This window comes from Dermochelys coriacea, chromosome 12, assembly GCF_009764565.3.
Source record: "Dermochelys coriacea isolate rDerCor1 chromosome 12, rDerCor1.pri.v4, whole genome shotgun sequence".
In the NCBI taxonomy this organism is placed as follows: Eukaryota; Metazoa; Chordata; order Testudines; family Dermochelyidae; genus Dermochelys; species Dermochelys coriacea.
In genome coordinates, this window is record NC_050079.1 from 32,659,298 (window position 1) to 32,680,597 (window position 21,300).

Genomic DNA, 21,300 nt, shown 5'->3' on the forward strand with positions numbered 1-21,300 from the left:
ACCCTAGAATCTGTAGGGTCACATCCCTAACAGATCTCGCTACCTACAATATAAATAGTTTCCTCAACCAAATTAATGAGGTCACTAGAGAGAAAAGAGAACCCACAAGAGATATTAACTAAGTACTAAACCACCTCTAATCTGAAAGGGAACATCTCTTACTCCTCATCTAGTTATTACTGTACTCAAATGCCAAAAACCTCCATTCTAGAGCAGGAATTTAGAGCGGGTTCAGATTGTGCAGACTACATCACTTTATTCTCCATTCCTCGCTTTTTCAGTCTATCATTACTGTGATGTGCTTTCGCCTTTCCAGCCATCCCTAGCTCATCAGTTTCATAAATTAATCCTCTTCCTCTGTACACATCCCCTAAGAGGGGGTATTTATACCACAGGTGCTCCTTCATTATCCCAATTAATCTAAGCAGCATCTGCAGTCCAGGATAAGTGGGGGCAGGGATTTAAAGTGACAAGCCACCCTTCTGTAATGATATATAGTAACTGATCAAATACAAACAACATTGATTGATTATGAACAAAGATAGGATCGCTTTGTGATGAATCATATTTTATTTCTATGCTTCACTTCATCTCAAGGTCTCAAAGTGCATTCCAAAGCATGACTATATCCCCATTTTGTTGATGGGAAAAGATAAGTTATTTAAGAGGTACCATCAATTTCTGTCTGAAATATTTGCTGCTTGTGAGAGGGGCTCACTTGGAAATCATATAATCATAGAAATGCAGGGTTGCAAGGGATCTTGAGAAGTTATCTAGTCTGGCATCATACATGAAGGTTCATGTTCATCAGAAAATTAGTATCTACCAAGGTTTTAACCCAATCATGTTTTATTATAATTACCATATTTATTAATTATTTTTATTGATGGGGGGGAATTCAATTTCTTTGCACATAATAAGTTCAACTGCCCCATCCCTTATCTTGCCAGAAATTAGAGCCAAGATTTTTAAAAGACAGGAGTTTAAATTTTAAGCCTCAAACCTACATTTGGCCTTGTAGCTAATGCAATCACATGGGTAACCCAACCTATTCACTTTCACTAGGACTTGTGCTCCTACATTCTTTGGGCACTTTTGAAAATGTCTCCTCCTTTGAGCCCTCATGGTCTATGGATGACTAAAATCAATCTTTAAAATAAAAGTCTACGGACTTTGAGGTGAGAGGGTGAGTGGAAAGAAACTTACAAACTACCATTCAGAATCTTAGAGGGGATATTCAGCAGACTTTAGAACTGGCAGCGCTCATATTTGACTACCCACACAGTTCTAGGATTGACTAAGGGCCAAGCTTAGCATTCATACGTTTGTGAACAACTATACTTTCTTCTTGTCTGTCTTGGGCACATTTTTTTCCCTGCAGGGTTTTATATAGGAGCCAATTCAGTTTCTCTGGGTAGAGTTTAAATCTCATTTTCAGGGAAGAAAAGTAATTTGTGTTATACATTTTTTTCAAGCTTCGTAAGCATTACCAGCTCTCTACAGCATTAGTCATATCCTTATGGTCCTGCAATGCTATAATCACTGCTTTACTATGCAAACACTATCACTCATGCTTAGACTTTAACTAACTCTTTTCTCAGTGCATTCAGCCTCCTAGAAATCTTGCCTCACGGGTCCTTTATATCTACGCAGTATATTTGCAAACTTTTGGCAACAAAACTGAAGTATATACAATCCCTGACAATGTCTCATCTGATTCAGCTGAGGCTTGAGTTTGAACGTCAATTATTTATGAACTATTAGTTTTCCGAGCTAAAAAAAATAATTTCACCTAAATAGTTGAATGGCTTTTACCACGTAGTACAATGCTACTTTGCCATCTTGACAATCCACTCCTACAAGTAACTAAGTACGGAATGTTCTGCATGTGGCACATGACACTAAAACGGATAACAAACAGTTGGAAGATAAACATCAATCTTCCAGACACATTAAAAGACACAGGTAGAAAACAGTGTCCAAAATAATTTCAGGCACCAGAAAACCCCAAGCCATTTCACTGTTGTTTTGGAAGCAGATTATGCTAAATCAGATAAAGGTTCTCTTATTCCAGAATGAGTGTCTCCCCTTGGGGAGCTATTCCAAAACAGCTATTGCAGAAGAGCTTATTTTGCAATAGCTGTTCCAGTCAGTTTCCCTGTGCAGACAAAGCCTTACAGCGGGACTGCTTTCATAAGAACAGGTTTGCCAACCCCCAAGCATTAAAAAAAATCACAAGTTAAGCCCCCAAAAGTCAAAAGATGATCTTTAAAGACCGGAAACACACCAAGAAATCTGTTAGCTACATCCAGCCACTCTGAGAACCCATGAGTACCTCTACCCAGGTTCTGGTGTGGCCTGCATTTCCTGTCATAGAAACCCGGGCCAAGGAGAGGATCCAGTAAGAGACTTATCTGCTGGTAGAATCTCTCAGGAAGCAGGAGGGAGAGCTACAGAAGGAGGTGACTAGGTTGAGGAGCATCTGTGCACACAAGGAATTCATTGAAAACATGCATAAGGAGACCTCCAAGGGTGAGGAAACCATCCAGCTAGAGAGAAATGCACTAGCACCACCAAGGGAGGAGGGAGCCTCACGGGGAGGAAACTGACTGCTGGTTACTTCTGGCATCAGGCAGTGTTCCACCCTTGTCCCAGCACACCGTCCATCCAGTATGCTGCCCTGACAATGGGGGATGTGGAATCTCCCCCAAAGGTGGAATAGGAGAAGCCATGTGCCCCCAAAGTTCCTCCCAAGAGGAAACAAAGGGTGATGGTTGTCAGTGACTCCCTTCTAAGGAGGGCAGAGGCATCCATCTGTTGGACTGATCTAGCATCCCAGGAGGTGTGCTGCCTGCCAGGAGCCTGTATCCGAGACATTATGGAAGGATTGTTGAGGCTCATCCAGCCCTCTGACTGCTACCCCATGCTGCTCATCCATGTCGGCACTAATGATACTACAAAGTATGACCTTGAGCAGATCAGAAGTGACTACAGGGCTTTGAAAGTGAGGGTGAAGGATATGGGGTCACAGGTGATGTTCTGATCTATCATTCCGATCCAGGGGAGAGGCCCTGACAGAGACAGTCATATCATGGAGGAAAATCAGTGGATGCATGGATGGTGCCACCAGAAGGCTTTTGGCTTCCTCCTGTTCCAAGAAAAAGAATGGCTGAGCAGAGATGGGGTCCATCTGTCAAGGAAGGTGCAGAGTATTTTTGGATACAGACTGGCTAACCTAGTGAGGTGGGCTTTAAACTAGATTTGATAGGAGCAGGAGACAAAAGCCCACAGGTAAGTCCAAAACATGGAGACCTGGGTGAGGGTTGGAATTGGGAGGGTGGAGGGGGGGAGAAGAGGTGAACATGGGCAATCGCAGCAGAAACAAAGAAGAGGGAATATAGAGGGGAAATCTAATAGATGTCTAAAATGTCTGTATACTAATGCAAGAAATATGGGGAATAAAGAGGAAGAACTAGAAATACTAATGAATAATAACAATTATGACATAATTAGCATCACAGAAACTTGGTGGGGTAATTCACATGATTGGAATATTGGTATAGAAGGATTCAATTTGTTCAGGAAGGACAGACAGGGGAAAAGATCTATACACTTGCATTGCGGATGAGATAGAAGAGGGAGGCAGACCTGCTGAAAGTCTCTGGGTAAGGGTAAAAGGGGTAAAAAAGAAGGGTTATGCCAGGGTAGGTGTCTACTGTAGACTATCTAACCAGGAAGAAGAGTTGGATGAAGCTTTTTTTTAAACAAAAAACAAAATCATCCAAAACATAGGACTTGGTAGTGATGAGGGACTTCAACTACCCAGACACCAGTTGGAAAAATAATACAGCAGGGCACAGATTATCCGACAAGTTCTTGGAATGCACTGGAGACAACTTTTTATTACAGAAGGTGAAGAAAGTGACTAGGGGAGAGGCTATTCTCTAGATTTGATTCTGACAACTAGTTGAGAATTTGAAGATGGAAAGTGATCATGAAATGATAAGAGTTCATGATTTTCAGGAATGGTAGGGGGAAACAGCAGAATAAAGGCAATGGACTTCAAGAAGGCAGACTTTAGCAAACTCATAGAATTGGTAGGTAGGATCCCATGGAAACCAACTCTAAGGCCCGGTCTACACTGGGGGGGGTAGGATCGATCTACGTTATGCAACTTCAGCTACATGAATAACGTAGCTGAAGTCAACATACTTAGACCTACTCACTGCAGTGTCGTCACTGTGGAGAATCAACTGCTGCTGCTCCCCCGTTGACTCCACCAGCATCTCTCGTGGTGGTGGAGTACAAGAGTTGATGGGAGAATGCTCGGGGGGTCGATTTATCGCATCTAGACTAGAAGCAATAAATTGACCCCTGCTGATCAATCGCTGCCCACCAATCCAGCGGATAGTATAGACATACTCAAAGGGGAAAAGAATTCAGGAAAGTTGGCAGTTTTTTTAAAGTTTATTAAGAGTACAAGAACAAACGATCTCTGAGCATTAGCAATTATCTCAGAGAACCTGTGGAGAACAGGAGAGAGACCCAAGGACTGGAAAAGGGCAAATATAGTACCTAACTATAAAATGGGAAATAAGGACAACACAGGGAATTACAGACCATTCAGCGTAACTTCAGTACCTGGAAAGATTATGGAGCAAATAATCAAACAATCAGTTTGTAAACACCCAAAAGAAAATAAGGTGATAAGTAACAGTCAGCATGGATTTGTCAAGAACAAATCATGTCAAACCAACCTAAATTCCTTCTTTGGCAGAGTAACAAGCCTTTTGGATGGGAGGGAAGCAGCTCATTAGTCAATAGAAAGATTGCCATTGACTTCAATGGACTTTAGATCAGGCCCATTTTGCACTTATCACAAAAGACCCCAAAATACTTCCCTATGTTCATCTATACAATCTGAGCCAGACCTCGCAGTGGACTAATGACAGTTTACACCAGCTGAGAAGCTCGTGTTCAGGAGTCTAATTTAGTGTAACATATTTGTTGAAACCAGAAGAAGTTATAACATCTTAGATGTTCCTCTGAAATTGGCCCTATGAATCTGTGGCTAAGCTTTCATTGGTGTATCTAGTGAACACAACTCTTACTATTAACATATTTTATATAATATAATTACATTTCATAAACTATGCTTTGATTTCTTTGAGATTTTACCTCGTATTCAGTGTTTTCTATCATTAAACTTCTGCTAAACACAAATACTGTTCTCCAGCCTCCAGAAATTCTGTATTTGGTTGACTGGGTGAAATTCTTTAGATGCATTTAATGCTAAAATTCTTGGGCTAGACTGTAAATTTGTTCTGTTGGAAAAAAAATCCTAGCTTGATAAAGAGAAAGGGCTAAAAATGGGATGTAAAGCATAACTACAAAGATTTGGATTACATATTGATGTTCCGCTTCATAGTAAGTTTCAATTTATAAATGTAATATTATGCTTACCAGGGGAATATTGGAAATTCATTTGCAAACTAAAGTCTGAGGCAGAATGCTGCCTTGTTCAAGTTAAAAAAGAAAAGAAAAATAAAACAAAAAAGAAAATCCCAACTATTACAATTTGGAGACAGAAATAAATGGCAGTATGTGTGTCTCTAGAGAACATGTTGTTCCTCTAGCCCCATCATACTATATCTTTGAAATTTGGTACATCTAACCTCAATCGTCAGTTTTTAATTTCAGTCATAACTATGGGTAGTTTTCACACATCTTGAAATTTGATCTGGCCTTCCACACTTGACGTAGGGCAAAACACCCCATCCTATAGTTTCCGCCACCTTTATTCACATTGTGTGCAATGTACTTCTGTGTAGAGGGCCAGTAGGGCAGCTGTCACCTTGGTCAACACCAGGGACTGGACCAGGCATAAAAAACATGGATTTTTACAGCTAGAACAAAACAGCGAGACTCTCAAGCTGACAGATGTAAGAGATCCCTATTCTCTGTAGGTCAGAAATAAAAGGGTGTTTCATTAGCAATACGCGATGCAGCAAACAGGCAGATTGTGGGGAAGATATATTTATTGTGCTTACACAGAGGGCAGCATTGCACACTGAAAGGCCTGTATTTGTCTGGGAGCAGCCCAGTACAAGCTTGTATTCCTGAGTCTCTGGTGTCACTCCAAACTATGTCCCTCCTGAAACCTGACCCTTTCTTCAGTTCCACTCATGATACTACAAGGAGAACATGTAACATACATTGACCTATGGGCTATACCAGCACAAGGCCTATGCACCATTTCTATTCTATTTAACCTTTAACCATAGACCTTTTTCCTTCACCCATGGTTCTTAAGTGGTGCATAAGCATTATGATTAGGTCAGAAGAGCCTACTCCCTCAGGGGGAAAATCCTCCCCATCCTGTTGGTGGATGCAAATAAAAATTCTGTGAGTTGAAGTAGACTGAGCTTCCCAACCCTTCTGTGTGTTTTTCTAGCCAGGGGCTAAGATTTAAAGTACAGAGCACTCAGCAGTGCCAGAGACCTTACACTTCTCATTTAAAGAAAAACCCTATTTTGTTAGCTGGGAAGCGTCTCTCAGTTATTGCTAACTTCAATCTTAGATCCTGATCCTTGTGTAATCTGGGAGCCATTTACACAGCACAACTGCAATGGCTTTATTGGCATTACAAATATATGAAGTGTTAATTATACCCCAAAGGCTAGTAGACAGTGCTCCTTATTTTATGTTGGGGACACCAGGCATGGCCACTAGGTAACTCAAGGGGATGGAAGACCACGAGTGTCGATGAAGCCCCTCGCTCTAGGCCCAGATGGCCCCCCCTTCCCTTGTCTGCCTGGAGACACTCACAGCGGTCACGCTGAGAAATTTGCAACAGCGTATTGCAGGCGCAGACTGGCTGGAGCAAGATTAAGTCAAGCAGGACAGGAATGTTAGATAGTGCTGAACAAACAACTCCATATATGGGGGAATAGATGATCAGAGGAAAAAGGGGAACTGGCTGGTATATCCGATTGGCTATATGGATACTTAGGGCAGCTTGCTATTGGATAAGTATGCTAAAGAATGAATGTATAAAATATGTGTAACTGCTTGCACTGGTGTGCAGGATTTGAGATTGTTGTCTCCCTGTACCGCTTGAAGCTTCAAATAAACTTTTCTACTTCTCCACCCCATTGTGATTATTGGGTGACGCACACTGGGCAACGAATCCAACTGTTGCCTGCCTCGGGCTTTTGTGCCAGCAACATTTATTATCTACTCACATATATACAGCTTTATCCTTCTGATATACAGGATTCCTGTAAAAGTCCCAAAAGGCGCTTACATGAGCAGATCCCTTGTGCCTCCCAGAGCACTATAGACCTAACTGGGGTTCTTTCTGTGCTGAGTTCACTGCAGTACTGGGGCACTGACAACCATCCTTGCCTCAAACATTTTGCAGGAGCAATAGGAAAGCACTGGGTTTGTCTGTGACACATGACACTTCTTCCTGCATCAGTTTTCTTGTTGATATCTTTCATCTGCTGCTATTTTCTTTGTGAATTATGCAGGCTGTCCCCTCTCTAGTAACTGTTTATTACTTACATTCTGTCAGGTAAGATCAGTTTGTCGCCTGGGGAAACCCATTCTTAGGAGTAAGAGAAACAACTTGTATATCGGATGGTCTCTGTCTCTCTCTCAATTCTGGATCATTGTAGATGTGCATGGACCTTGCCAGTAACAATCCACATTCAACTTATAAAACAATTAGAAGGACTCAATAGGTACCTCCCCAAAAAAATTAGAAGGCCAATTTTGACATGCAAATCTGTTTGTATGCCAAAAGAGAGAGAGCATTTGGGAAATAGTTACAGAAAGCATTCTGTGTATCAGTGTATCTTGATTAAATATATACTGCCAATATAAACTCTTAAAACTAATGACTTTCTGCCCAACAGTTATTCAACACAGTGTGTTACAACTGCTGATTCAAATATTGATTCCAGAGATTACAGGAGTGATGGAGTGAGAGTTTGTGGAACACTAAACCATGTCTTTCAAACTCCATGTGCATCTTTCCATTATTCTGTCACAGGGTAACTGGTGTCTGGGGATAGACTGAGCCCAGCTCCCCTGGACTGGAGCAGGTGAGCCTTATCTAGCTAATTAAAGAGGGATGGGTTACACCTGGTCTTATAAAGGGCTACTGGTAGGCAGACTGGGGGGAAGGCCTGTGACAAGCTGAGCCCTTGGTACCAAAGGCCACACAGGAGTAGAGCTAATGCCTGTGGTGAGTCACTAGGAATAAGTGGGGGCTCAGGGAAGTAGCCCTGCAGCTGCTGCTCGAAGGGGGGAGCAGAGCTGGTTGAGGCTAGGAAGCTGCCAGGAGTTGGAGTGTTGGAGACCTCTGGGAAGGGTTGCCCAGAAGCCAGGTGGCTCGGAAGTCTATGTACTGACTTAAAACTGCATTCTAGTTTATTTGCTTTAACCTCTGTTGTAAAAGAATAAACCTCCTTGACTGGGACTGGGTATGGCAGTGCATATTTGGAGCCAGGGAGCAGCAATGGCCATCTCGGTGACATTCATACAGTTCTATATTAACAAAAAATCTTGGCCAATAAATTGATGTATCTTATTGCTTTAGAGTCTGAATTCCTGGAATCTGCAAGAAAAATTATGTTGGCCCCAGCGTGATAGCCAGAAGATTCTAATCTTAAGCATATTTGTCCATAAAATGAGTCAGTTATTACACAAAGAAGAAGCCTGTGGCAGTTTACAAATACATTTTCAATGTATTATTCATACAGTATTCATGTATTAAGCTGTATAAAATCCATGTAGGATAAAAATGTAGAAGCCCTTTAAAATTTTACCAATATAGTGAAATGTGAAGAATTGTTTGGTGCACTTCAGACTAGTTGTGTCCAAGTATTCAACAATTCAAACTTCTATGCCCTGCTGCTCCTCTTGGCTATTTTCCATCAGTACGCAAAAAGAGCTGGTTAGAAAAAAAGCCTTGAATAGTTTATTATATTATTATATTAATTATATTATTATTTATATTATTATATTCTTGAATTACTCCACATTTTATTGTCACAAAATTTCACACATGAAATATAATTTAGCAAATGGAGATTACTTTTAACAAAAGTAATGTGCAGATCAGATGAGACAATGTTTTTTGCTATAACTACAACTGCTCTTCTAGATATCTGAGATAGTGTATTGACAAGCCTTTATATAAACATTATCAATAAGAATAAGTAATACCACACACACATTCAGTTGAGGTTATCTTTGCCAAGTTCACAAAATAACATCAGTGGCTGCTTTATTCTTTAACATTATTCAAAAGTTGCTAACCTCCAATTAAAGTTACATCTAGCACTTCATATAGAAGCAGTATATGCTGGGAGCTGGATCCATGCAATGCTTAGTTTGACTTACAATCAAAGGAGTTGACTCATGCCTACAAGTGTCTCATTAAGGCTTCCCAGATATGTCATTTCTAATTTTTCATGTTGACCCCCTACCTTCTTTGCCTAGCTAAAGGGTTCTGTCAATTCCATCCTGCCAAAAAAATTCTAAACCTATAACAGATCCTGAGCTCTTCTCTTAATCCTAGCAATGATCAAAATAGGAGATGCTAAAAAGTAGTTTCAATATCTGCATTAAACAATCTGCTTTGTAACCTTCTTTTGTGCTCTATGGGAAAATATCCAGTACTTTAAGACCTCAGTGAATGGCTCTAATTGTAGTACTTTTTTGTTTTACTATTAAACAAATTCAGCAATGGTGGGGTAATCTGTAAATTTGCGAGTCCCGGGTTATAGAATAAACAGTGATAAGTAATTCTACAACTGTAAAGCCAAATCCATAAATTCCTATTCTGTCCATACTCAGTCAGACTCCCATGAAAGAATGAGTAAATACTGAGGATTCAGTGATTCTTTCTGGGCACATCCCTCCATTATGGCATGCTGCAATTACATTACCCTGTACTGAGCTCCAGAGGCTCCACAGAAGCAAGAGGGAGCATACCTGCTACTACACCCCTTCAGAGGGTTATTAACTCCAAGGTCACCTCTGGATTATGGGGACAAGGTAAGGGACAGTCCCTGCATTCTGTGCTGGGTGCAAGAGATGAGAAGAGCTCTTGCACTCCTCCCCAGACCCTGTTTGTCCATAGGCAGAACAGCTAGGCACAATCTGGTCCAGAGGGAGGACTTCAGGATGTTGATAATTGACATCAATGACAATTTTACCAGAATCATGGCTGAATAATTGTCTGGTTCTGCACATAACGATATGTGACATTAGAACCTAGATCTGCAGAAGGTGATGTTCCCACATCACCATTGGGAGGCCATGCACAGTACAGCCACACCCAAGAAGCACTGTAGAAATTAGGCACAGCAGGAAGTACCGCCCAAAGGAACAAGAGTGGCAGCAGCTGGTGGCCTTCTAATTGGCCTTTGTTCACTATTTAACCCTGGAGGGTGCCTTAGGAAGTTGTCTGGGCAACCACGCAGATTTCTGGCTTGTTGACTCCAGACCTCACCCTGTTTGCTGATCTCCAATCTCTGACTCTAGCCTCACTGTGACCCTTGTCTCCTGATTCCAGCCTGGTAACTATCTCTGATCTCTAACCCCAGCCTGATTCTGACTCCGCAGATTGACTATTGATTCCATCTCACTGACTACTGCCTTGTGACCATCTTTGATTTTTGTGACACCAGTCCAGCTGTGACTGCTAGGCTAGACTGCCTGTGCTCTGGTCCCTTACACTACAACACCTAATTATAATGGACTGCTCATGTGAGAAAATACTATTCAGTGGTTGTAGAATCTGTTTCTGAGTAAGGCATTCAGGCTTTGTCTCACAGATACGTTGATTTAGACAGAAAATATCATGTAAATCCATGGTACACCCACACCATCAATACTGCATGCAGTTCTTGTCACTCCCATCTCAAAAAAGATATTTAGAATTGGAAAAAATACAGAGAAGGGCAGCAAAAATGATGAGGGATATAGAACAATTTCCATATGAGGAGAAATTAAAATGACTGGGATTGTTCATCTTAGAAAAGAGCCGACTAAGGGGAAATATGATATATCTCTATAAAATCATGCATGGTGTGGAGACAGTGAATAGGGAGGTGTGATTTACCCCTTCACATAACACAAGAACCAGGGGTCACCCAACGAAATGAATAGGCAGCAGGTTTAAAACAAACATAAGGAAGTACTTCTTCAGACCACGTATGGTCAGTCTTTGGAACTCTTTACCAGGGGATGTTAGGAAGGGCAAAAGTATAACTGGGTTCAAAAAAGAATTAGATAAGTTCATGGAGGATGAGTCCATCAATGGCTACTAGCCATAATGATCAGGGACGCAACCCCATCCTACCAGAAGCTGGGACTGGACAACAGGGAATGGACCACTCAATAATTGCCCTGTTTTGTTCATTCCCTCTGAAGCATCTGACATCAGTCACTATTGGCAGACAGGATACTGGGCTAGATGGTTCATTGGACTGACCCAATATGGCCACTCTCATGTTAGTATTGTACGAGTCCCAGGGCCAAATTCTGCTCTCATTTGTCCCTGTAATATCTGTGTAGTCTGGTCAGAATGTCACAGATTAGTTCTAATAGGAGACTATCATAATATTTTATATCATGTTAGTGCTGGCTCTTAAAAAGCCACGTGTCTTGCAGGAAAGGGGTGTCTTCTTTTACAGGCATTCAATGTTATTCAACGGAATTCATCATACTGGGCCAGAAATTCCTGCAGGGCAAGATTGGGTTTTAAGACTCTATACCTTATAGCAGGGATCGGCAACCTTTGGCACGCGGCCCGCCAGGGTAAGCCCCCTGGCGGGCTGGGCCAGTTTGTTTACTTGCCGCATCCACAGGTTCGGCTGATCTTGGCTCACATTGGCTGCAGTTCGCCATCCCAGGCCCATGGGGGCCGCAGGAAGCGGCGCAGGCTGAGGGACGTGCTGGCCACCGCTTCCCGCAGCCCCCATTGGCCTGGAGCGGTGAACCGTGGCCAGTGGGAGCTGCGATCGGCTGAACCTGCAGATGCGGCAAGTAAACAAACAGGACCAACCCTCCTGGGGGCTTACCCTGGCGGGCCGCGGGCCAAAGGTTGCCAATACCTGCCTTATAGGTATGAGTATGTCTCTGTAGCATTCTCACATCTAGACCAATCACATGGTTCCTCACCAGGAGGTGAGCTCACTTCCACTACTGAGACTGGTGCAATGCTATGAGATTATTGCACTGTTACAGGTTCTTGTCTCAAGTGCCCTTTTAAACCAAGGTCACTTCTGCACATATCTGGTGGCTGTTTAACTGCAAATGAAGTCAGTTTTAGGCTTGTTTCCTTGTTCATATAATTGTTAACAAACATGCAATCCAGAAGCATGCGTATCCAGTAACAGAGCTGATTGTTCGCCAAGGGCTCAAACCTGAAAGATGCTGAGAATGCTAGTCCTGATCATGCAGAGCATTTACACAAAAGTAGTCCCACTGAAGCCAAGGGCACTAGTCACATGCTTAACTTAAATCATGTGCTTAAGGGTTTTGCAAAAAATGAGGAGAGAGTGCTCAGAACCTTGCAGGATTGAGACCCAACTGAAGTTTAGACACAAAGGATTCTTTTTCCTACTATAGCCCTTATATTCTACACAGAAGCAGTGAACAAAGCCCACAAAATTCTCCTGGCCTTGGAAGAATTCCCCCCACCACAAACACTACATAACACAGCCACAGCTGTCTTATACAGCACCCCTTGCATGCCCTGGAGTAGGGGGCATGCCTGGGGCATGAGGGCTGTGTTGGGGATAGGCGGGAGCAGGGTTGTAGCACACTGATCATCATAGGCAGGGTAGATGTAATGAAGTGCGGCCTCCTGAACTGCCTTAAGGCAAGTCTACATTGCAGCGCTACAGTGGCACAGCTCGTAGCGCATCTGGTGAAGACGCTCTATGCCAATGGAGAGCACTCTCCCATCAGCATAAATGCTCCACCTTGTCGAGAAGTAGAAGCTACGTCAGCAGGAGACGGTGTAGAAGCGCAAAACTTGTGTCACGCTGGGGGGGGGGGCTTTTTTGCACGCCTGAAGACATCAGTTAAATCAACTTAACCGGTAGTACAGACTTACCCTTAGTTACACTGTCCAGGATCTTGAGGGCAGCTAGATGGCTTAAAGTTTCTTGTGCACCTCGCTCCCTCCACCCGTCTTCTTTTAGCTTCACAACTAATACATCTAAACTGAGCTCAGTGATGGGCACAGCTACACACATTTGCTACCAATTTCCAGAAAGTAATGCAGAGTGATTAAAAGGGCCTTTTATTAGCATACGAGTTTAAAAAACAAAAAAGCAGCAGCAGTAGCAAATCCACTCCTCTAAAGCAGTCTGAGAAGTGATTCATCATTCTCTCTGTTGAAGTTTGAACACTATCTCCATCACTATGGTATCTGAGAGTCTAATAATTATTCTTGAAAGGCTGACTACATAAGATTTTGTTTGCCAGTTAGAACTTCTCTGGAGGGCACTCACTACATCTTATCAGAGCACTTGAAGTATGATCCCATGCACAATTGGGCCAAGAGGGACTATCCTACAAATCTCTATAGAGAATTGGAGGATTTGGGAGGAGATGTTTCTTAAATCTGGGAGGACGAATGGCAACAAATGTCTCCCCTGCAGGCTATCAATAATGTTTCCTCTGCTTATAATCTTGATGGGAACTTGCTTCAGAGAATATCTACAGATCAAGATATAGCTTACATACAGCAGAAATAACCTATAGTACTCAGCAAATAAAGATCTTCAAGTATAATTTGGCCTTTATTATGAAATGCAAATCTGAGATTTGCTTCTATTGTCAGTTCTCAGTAAGCTTCCACTCCTCCTCACTTAAAATCCTTTTGAGAGGATAGTAACTCTGCAGCTGGGGTAAATGACGAAGTTATTTTCACAAAAGGTAACATTTTATTAAGAATTAAGGGCTACTGCACTACCCTTCTACTTCACGAATGTGGTGATGTCTGTGATGTTTAACTGACCCAATCTAGTTTCCTTCTGTTGTTCCCAAGTTATTTAGACCCATTTCTGGTTACCAAGAGCAATATCATGTAACTTAGAACTTTTTTGTCCTTAAAGCAGTAGTGCTGGAATTCCCTGTGCATCATTTATCATTCCAGGAACAGATCTTCACATCACTTGCCATTAACGTAACACAATACCAAAGGAAAAATGGCCTATGCCGTTGCCCACAGGGCCAATGAATCTCTCAACAAATATTCATGATATAGTCAGATATTCCTGAGGGCTAATATAAAACTAGATTTAGAGTTTTAAGAGGGTCAGCTCTACAGTATAAGCAACACTATATTGTATTTCAAGAAAACAGCCCCCCCTCCAAACAAAAACAGCAGCAATAAATTCTCAGTGCTTGATTCTCATGTACACAAATGCTCCTTTTGACCATTCTGTCAGTGTAAATCTCCTCTCCAATAAATTCTTACTCCTTGTTAAATATAAATACTCTGACTCATGTTCTTTGGTTAGAATAAAGGGTGTAGCACTCTAAGCGCATTTTGGACTGAACATTTCACTCATATGTAGTTCAATTAGTGTAAAGTCTGGAGAGTAAAGTACAATCTTTGTTGTTTGCTTTGCTTGTTATGGAGTGGGCTGATGGAAAGCAGAAGGTATAAATAATGTCAAGTTGGTTAAAAAGTAAGGACAATATATTCTACTTAGAAGATTGTATTTGTAAGTAAAGGAGGTCCTAAAATGTTTCTGTAAACCAAAGCAGGACAGATATTTTTTTTAAATCTATAGTGTGATGACTAATAGCTAGAGCTGGTCAAAATCAATCCTACTACCGTTACTCACATGAGGGTTGACTTCTATTGACTTTGTATTGACCACAAGCATGAATAAGGAATACTCATGAAAGTAAATGCTGCAATATCTGACCTTTGGTGTTTTGTAGGATATGACTGGATATAAATATATAATGATAATTCATCGATGTCTCAGCTACATACTTTTAGTTGTAAGATAAAAACATATTTTTAGCAAGCCATGACAACATTCTACCAAATTCAGAGGTAGATCCTTAGCTAGTCTATATCAGCATTGACTTAATTTGCCATTTACACCAGCTGATGCCCTGGCCCACTGTATCATAATTGTGTCCTCCAAGTATTGTTTATGTCAGTGGTGTCCAGACTACATCATACAAAATACCAGAAACAAGATGAAAAATCTTGAGGGAGCATGTGTCTTTCCAATAAATGTCCCCTTTTCACATTAGATTCCATAATAGTTTGTTATCACATAACTGTCCCTCTCTTGTTGGCATGGTTTCTGTATCAGTTTGCTGAATGTTCAACATTTATTGAATGTGTCCATTATTTCTACAATGACCAATATTAAAACGTACATGGAGTTCTTTTTTAAAGATATTTGGCATATTCCAGAAGGCTAATTTGATTAATATTTTTGCATCACTTTGTGTTTACTACAATTAATCTGTGATGCCTTCTTAAACAGCCATATCCTTTTTTAGGGCAGATATGCTCTACTGCCTTATGCTGAATGTCATCAAAATGCAGACTGCTCCTGTTCCATCTCAATTAGCTGCTCAGTAAGACTGTGGCATTAATTCCCATCTTAATAAAATTGATAGATGTTTTTGAATCTGGAAGATATTTTGATCCATTTTGGAAATCAATTTCTCCATGGAGTTTGCTGCAGAAACTGATGAAAGAAATTGCTTGCCTTAATGGTTCTGATCTATTTCAGTACCTCAAAACAATAATCCCTCACACTGGTGGTTTATCAGTTGTGAAATTCAAAGGAGGCATTGCACCAAGTAGTTAATATTCATGTAAACATATATTCAGATATAGGCTAATTTGGTATATTGCATATACTTCATACATGTCAGAGACAACATTTCCTAACCAGAATTGTATCTTTCTGCCTCAGAAGCTGTAAACACACACACGATAAGAGAGCCATAGACTAGTGTGTTCCAAGGAAATCTAAGCCGCAAACTGGAAGGACCAGGACTTGAAAATGAGTGTCAGGTATCATAGTCATATTCAACTGAGCAAAAACCAAGGTAAGAGAATCATAAGTAGGGACATAGGTATGGATTTCCTCAAACAAACCTTCTTCTGGCAATCATTAAATATTTAATGCCAGATCCTCAGCTAGTGTTAAACAACACAGCTCCATGAACTTCCATCAACTTAACTCCATTCACTGTAATGGAGCTACCCTGATTTACACCAGCCAAGGATCTGATCCATCTTCATTGTTATATATGAATAATATCTCATGTAGCCCATTCCTGGAGAACCCCTGATCTCCAAGGGTGGTAGAACCCCTTAATTCTCCCTCCATATGAGCCCAGTTGCCTGCCTTACCAATGGGCTCTGGTTTCTTTGCAGTTTTAAATGTTCTTTTAATGTAGTTATTTTATGTAATTTATAAATATGTTAGAACTAGTTGACATTTTTTTTCAAAGCTAGACCTTTCTGTAAATTGAAAAAAAATATGTTTGGAGGCAGAAATCAAAATTTCAGAATTTGATAGGATTTTTTGCAACCAGCACTGGCATTCATTCATTCTCTCTCTCTCTCTCTCACACACACACACACACACACAAAAGCATTAACTTTTTACACACAGAGATGAACACAGGAATCATTTCACCCACCTTTGGAGAGAACATGGCAGCTATTTACATATGTGTAGTAAGAACTGAAGAATATTATACCCAGCTAAAACTGCAAGGAGAAAATTAGGTAAGCAGAATGTAGTCAGTCAAATTAGAATTTGTTTGGGCCACTAGAATCAGTGCACCAGCTCTTGCAAACAGAATCATTAGATCTTTAATGGCAACAAATGGGTGACTGGTGTGACTGGCTGCAAGTGATGTTAGACTCATTTGACCCATTATCTTCAGCACCATAGTGCCCCCTTAACACCATGCTGAGATGTTGGTTTAATAATGACTCAGATGAAAGAGCCTCAGGTATTAAATCATGAGTACTACTTCCAGAGTGACCTGGGTTTTACTCACAGGTCTCTCATCCAAGTGCTGCTTTATACAACTAGAGTTTTACTATCCAGGGGAATATTAGCTCTGGCTTCTTATTGCTTCAAATGCAGGAGTAACGTTAAGCAGTATTAATTCTATTTGTGAACCCCTAATGCAATTCAGTTTCACTGAATATTATGTGTCATTTGATCCTGTAATTTCTGCAGCTCTTCTAACTATATCTGACATTAAATGGTTTAGTTCAACCCACTCTGAACCAAACCAAGACAAAATATTGACTTTGAGGTTATATGTTTGATTGAGGGATAATTTCCCCCCCAAATGAAGATAGAATTAAATCAATGCTTCAGTTATAGGATCATCATAAATTGTAGAACTGAGCTGCAAATTTTCTCCATTCAGTCATGTGCATACTAGAAAGAGAAAAATGTCTTTGGTTTTTGCAGTGTATCCAATTTATCCTCAAATAAGCTTACATGTATAACTGAAAATACAAGCAGCAATAGGTATAATGAGGCTGGCATTACCACTGCCTTACAGATGGTATTCAATTATATGTATGAATGTGATGAATTGTATTTGTATAATTCAAATACAGTATGACAACACACTAATCTTTCCTGAATAATGTAATATTTGCCATTACAAGTGACTCTATTTGTTATTCAAATGTCCAAAACTATACATTACTGGACATACAATTATCAGTTTTAGTGGTTATGGATTTACTTTTTATGACACTGTTTAATAGTTTCAGGTGATTAAATCTTATTGTGGTCTTATTTTTTGCTTTCTATACATTGCAGTCAATGACAAAATCTCCATTGACTTCAGTGGGATCAGGATTTCACCCTTGTCCCTTAAGAATTCAAGCCAGTACCAATTAAAGTCAATAGGAGTCTTTCCATTGACTCAAGTGGGCACTGAATCAGACACTTAGGGTTCAATCCTGCCTCATTCAAGTCAATGAGAGTTTTACAATTAACTTCAGTGAGAGCTGGATTACATCCTAATCTTTTGAATTTTTCTACTAACAAAAAATTTAATCTTAAATCACCATCCTTTGAATCAGTTAAAACAATGTCTGTCTCTAAACCCTTACTTTCTTGGCTTTGTAATTACGGAATACGATCCTTCACTGAACTATTACAGAGGGATAAAATGCCTGGACATACCTGAGAGACAAGGTGCCTGAGGTAAAATATCTTTTATTGGATCAACTTTCGAGCTATCTGAACAACAGGCACACAGATGAGTATATAGTAGCCTATTACACACCAACTGCTGCCTGAATTTCCCATTTCTGCTGAGTCACTTCATTTTTACTGTATACCCTCGATTGTTGGGGGTTTTTTGGTTAGGATCTGATCTTGCAACCTTGACTCACCTGAATGAGATCACCTCAAAGTCATGTGTTTCTTTATTCTTTTCCCTATCATGCTATCCTATCATCTTGTCAAACCCTGTGTTCATCATTCAGTCTTTACTCAGGCCTTACTTGGGGTAAATTTGCAATTGATTTGGTCTGAAAACTTGAACCCATGAAGCCGGATTTGCATGAGGCTAACATACTATGGTGATGTGGGCCATATAAGTAGGCTGAAGGATGGATAGTAACTAGAGAAGACTTTGACCATAATTACCTAAATAACCACAGCAAATAGACAGTATAACAATATGAGTAAGAATGTTTCAGTACAGGAAGAAGCTATATAAGAAAGTTGTATGCCCCGCTTTGACCCACAATTAAGTGTACATCCAGTCAAATTTGAAAGAAAAATCTGAGGGGGGAGGGGAAGATGACTGCATATGTTGATGGTAGCGTGACCAGATAGCAAGTGTGAAAAATCGGGACTGGCGGTGGGGGGTAATAGGCACCTATATAAGAGAAAACCCCAAATATTGGGACTGTCCCTATAAAATAGGGACATCTGGTCACCCTAGTTGATGGTGCACCCTGGTTATTTTAACTTGCTTGCCAAGATATGCTGGGGGGGTGTGGGGGAGGGGGCAGGTTGCAGCTACAATGTTTACTCTTGTTGTTCAATAAAAAATAATTAGGTACTGTGGCAACTTCCACATCGAACCAAGTTTATGTTATCTCGGGATAAAGAGCACCTTCTTCAAGAAATTGTGAGCACTGTTTGGTTGAAAGCTGATTCTTTTTAGAACACATTGGGGAAACAGTTTTCACACTGTTTTATACTGCATAATGTCCCTCCAGAAGGCAATATTATTCGGTGATGTCCTTTTCTCTATATTGGACAATGTAGTTTGCAGGTTCATTAGCTAATGGACCATCATATCTGATTAAATAAAATATTATTCGGTGTGAATCACTTTTGTTATGTAGTTTTTTAATGCAATCAAAATTGTAAAGCAATTGACTCATCTCTATGAACACAAACTTTTGTAGCACATTCCCCTGACTGTGGCATTATGCAGGACTTTAATTGATTTAATTTGTATTAATTTTGATCTGCCATGAAGTAGAAAGGAAAGCAACTGAGAAAAGCGTGTGGTGGAATTTTGGGAACACAAAGTGGCAGGAAGTGGCTGTGTATAGAATAATGGCTAGTCTTCTGTAAGGCAGGATTCTGGTATGATCTTTTACAAGATAATCTTCCTAGAAAAGTTCTTTTTTAAAGGACATGTTCATTAATTAGACATAAAAGTCTGATCTAGTTTTGTATTGTCTTCAGTAGTTGGAACGTTGGCTTTCATCACTGAAGGCCAACATTTCAATAACTGTTTCTATGTTTGTACTCACCAAAAGGCACAGGCAATATTTTGGCTATGTATTTTTTGGTGTGTCTGTTGGGGGTAGTCAGCATCTCAGGTGCATATGCAAATATAATTTGCCCAGACAAATAAGGTAAGTAAATGTTAACATACCCAATTTACACTGGTCTCCTACCTGATTTTTGTCTGAGATACAAATATTTGGGTGCAATTTTGGGTATGTATAATATAGTTTAAGCAGGTATAATGGCTATGTATAGGCTCCTTTGAAATGTGGGCACTTGACTGTTTAAACCCACAAGAATATTTCTTTATATAAAAATCTCGATTCTACATGACATCATTTTGAAGTCTGCTACTTATTTTACAAGGAGGTGTGCCCACAATAATGCTGCATAAAACAGAGTCTAATATATGTAATGAGAGATAAGGTAAAACTTTAAAATGATCTCACTGGGCAGAGCGCTATCAATAGCTTGAGTCTTTCCGGACCTGTAATGAGTTAATGTATCCTTGAGATTGACAGTCACAGTTAGAGTGTGACATGTGTACAGTAAAACATGCCTTTTCAAAGAGCAAAGGAGCTGTGACTCAGCAAGTAAAGAATTGCATCTGCAATCCAGCATTGCCAGCCCATTGCCCAAGAACTGTTTCTAGTGATAACAATTACAGAACCACTGGAGGATTCAATGAATGACCAAAGTGACACCATGTGAAAGAAGTAAGCGTTAACCATAGACAACATTTATATACACACAAAAAAACTACACTACAAGAATGGTATTTAAGTTGCAAAGTGAGGAAATCTCAGATTTATGGTTGCCTGGGCAACCTTAATTTGGTCCTCTTGTGCATCCAGTGTATGCACTGAATGAGGCCAGGATCCTGTAGGGAAAATAGTAAGTGATTATGTAATTAGTAAACACACACTGGGGGATGAATTAAGGTTGCATAAGGAAGCAGAATTCTGGCATTTCCTAACTTTTGAGCACTTCTCTTTACAATCTAACAAATTTAAAGTATTTTATATGCAATTTACTAATTCCTTTTTTTAAGGATAAAAGTAAAAAAAAATTTTTATTGTGCACAAATGTAAAAATCTTCCCCTACCACAATCATCATGCATCATTAGCAGGGTCTGAATTCTGAATCTTCAGCACAGACTTCTACCACTTGAGCTATAGGACTAACTACATTAATTGGTAGCAGGAGAAGGCTGTTATCCAAGTCAGGATGGGCTGCTGACATCATGTGCTGCATCCATGTGATGCTCCCAAAGCAGAGGATGAGTTGCTGGGACCATGTGTTAAATAAGGTGGGGATGGGGCTCATAGGGGAAGCTCAGCCTTGTGTGCATCTCTCCCTCCAACACCACACACACCTGTTATAGCTGATCTGGCAGCTCTCAGGTTCTCCCAGCACAATGTATTCAGTGGCTATTGCTGCTTTAGCGGCAGCATGAGCTAGACCCTTTAGGGCTCAGTGATTTTGAAA